The sequence below is a fragment of the Echinops telfairi genome, unplaced genomic scaffold, assembly GCF_000313985.2.
Source record: "Echinops telfairi isolate 266 unplaced genomic scaffold, ASM31398v2 ScPeMD7_17;HRSCAF=63, whole genome shotgun sequence".
Taxonomy (NCBI): domain Eukaryota; kingdom Metazoa; phylum Chordata; class Mammalia; order Afrosoricida; family Tenrecidae; genus Echinops; species Echinops telfairi.
Window position 1 is genome coordinate 2,024,145 of NW_022103914.1, and position 2,263 is coordinate 2,026,407.

Sequence of the window (2,263 nt, forward strand, 5' to 3'; positions counted from 1 at the left end):
GTACAAATGTGCTTTACACAATTGATGTGTGTATGGATTGTGATAAGAGTTGTATGAGCCCCCAATAAAATGATTAAAAAAGAAAAGAAAAGTAAGGCTCCAGGAAATGACAGACTACCAAGTGAAATATTTCAACAAGCTGATGAAGCATTAGAAGGACTTGTCTATTATGACAAGAAATTTGGAAGACAGCTACTTGGCCAACTGACTGGAAGAGATCCACATTTGTATCCATTCCCAAGAAAGGTGCCCGACAGAATGTGGAAATTATTGAACAATAGAATTAATAGCACTTGCAATGAAATGTTTCAACAAGCAGATTAAGCATTGTAAGCACTCACTTTTCCATGCCAAGAAATTTGGAAGACAGCTACTTGGCAGAGTTCCCTGTTTGTATGCATTCCAAAGAAAAGTGACCTCACAGAATATGGAAATTATTGAACATTATCATCATATGCAAGTGAAATTTGCTGAAGATCATTCAACAAATGGTTCATCAGTATATTGGCAGGGAGCTCCTAGAGGTTTAGGCCAGAAGAGGATGTGGAATAAGGGATATTATTGCTGACGTCAGATGGTGTGGCAGTTACATAATCTGTCAACTTGAGCAAAGGGGTGGATTCTAGCCTGACAATCAGGCCATAAACAATGAGGCTTCTGTGTGGACATGGCCTTCTCCTGAGGATTCTGGGAATCCTGTCTTCCTCTCTGGAGGCGGGACACACACACACACTCTCTCTGCTTCACATTCTTGTTGACAAGCCATCTGGAGCCATGGAGATGGAACCAGAGCCCTGGAGTTGGAGGAGCTACATGGAGACCCACGCCACTGCTGAGATGCTTTCACTGCCACTGGATCCACAAGACTTTCCACTCACTGGCCTGTGATCTTCCTGCATTGGGCATCATTGCATGTGTTGCACGAGTCTGAAGAGGAATTTATAGACTGGTATCAGACATATGTGCTAATATCGAACTTATGGACTTGATCTGGATTGGGCTGGGATGTTTTCTCAATATACAATTATTCTTGTATGTATAGCTCTTTCTTATACACATATGAGTTTCTATGAATTTGTTTTTTTAGTCAACCCAGACTAACTCAGATGGATCTTGTCTCAAAGCAGTGGATACCAGAAACATGTTTCCTTGTGTTTTATTGATTATACCAAGGAATTTGATTTTGTGGATCATAACCAACTTGGGATAACATTGAGAAGAATTGAAATTCTAGAACACTATGTTGTGCTCACGTAGAACCTGTGCTTGGATCAAGATGCAATTGTGGGAACAGAACAAGGAAATATATATTGCATGGTTAAAATTAGGAAAGGTATGAGTCAGGATTGTATCATTTCACCACATTTACTCAATCTGCATGCTGAGCAAATAATCAGAGAAGCTGGCCTGTGTAAAGAATGTAGCACCGGGTGTCCTGGGCTCCCACGATGGCGATGGGTTTCGAGTGGCCGTAGCAGGAGAGCTTCCCACCCTCCTTTACGTTACAGCCGAACGTGGACACCCGGCAGAAGCAGCTGGCCGCCTGGTGCTCCCTGGTCCTGTCCTTCTGCCGCCTGCACAAACAGTCCTGCATGACGGTGATGGAAGCGCAGGAGAGCCCGCTCTTCCAACAACGTCAAGCTGCAGCGGAAGCTCCCTGTGGAATCCATTCAGATTGTATTAGAGGAACTGAGGGAGAAAGGGAACCTTGAGTGGTTGGATAAGAGAAGGTCTAGCTTCCTAATCATGTGGCGGAGGCCGCAAGAATGGGGGAAACTCATCCATCAGTGGGTTTCAAAAAGTGGCCAAAACAACTCCGTGTTCACCCTGTATGAACTGACCAATGGGGAAGACACAGAGGACGAGGAGTTCCACAGGCTGGATGAGGCGACCCTGCTGCGTGCCCTGCAGGCCCTCCAGCAGGAGCACAAGGCCGAGATCATCGCCACCGGCAGCAGCGACGCGAGGCGTCAAATTCTTCTAGCAGAGACCCGCCCCCTTCTGCTTCTGACCTCCCACCCTTCCAGGACTTTCAAAAGGAGACAGACCCAGTCTCCCCACAGACTGGGTCTGCGACTCCTCCGGACTCCACAGGGTTCCAGTCCTGAAGGCTGGGACCCAGGACCAGGGGTTTTCCATTTCTGTCCCTGAGGTAGGTCGAGGCTGAGGCGCCAGGAGAAAAGATGTGCTGCTTCTTCCCTCCTCTGCTCTCCCACCCAGGACTGTCCCTGCGGCAGGGTCTATAAACCTCACTCCACACGTG

General features: G+C 47.0%; 1 pseudogene; it reads left to right on the top strand.

Annotated features, from left to right (window-relative positions):
* The first annotated feature begins 1,448 nt into the window (after nt 1–1,448).
* On the top strand, nt 1,449–1,984 carry LOC101644608 (annotated as a pseudogene).
* The last annotated feature ends 279 nt before the right edge of the window (nt 1,985–2,263 follow it).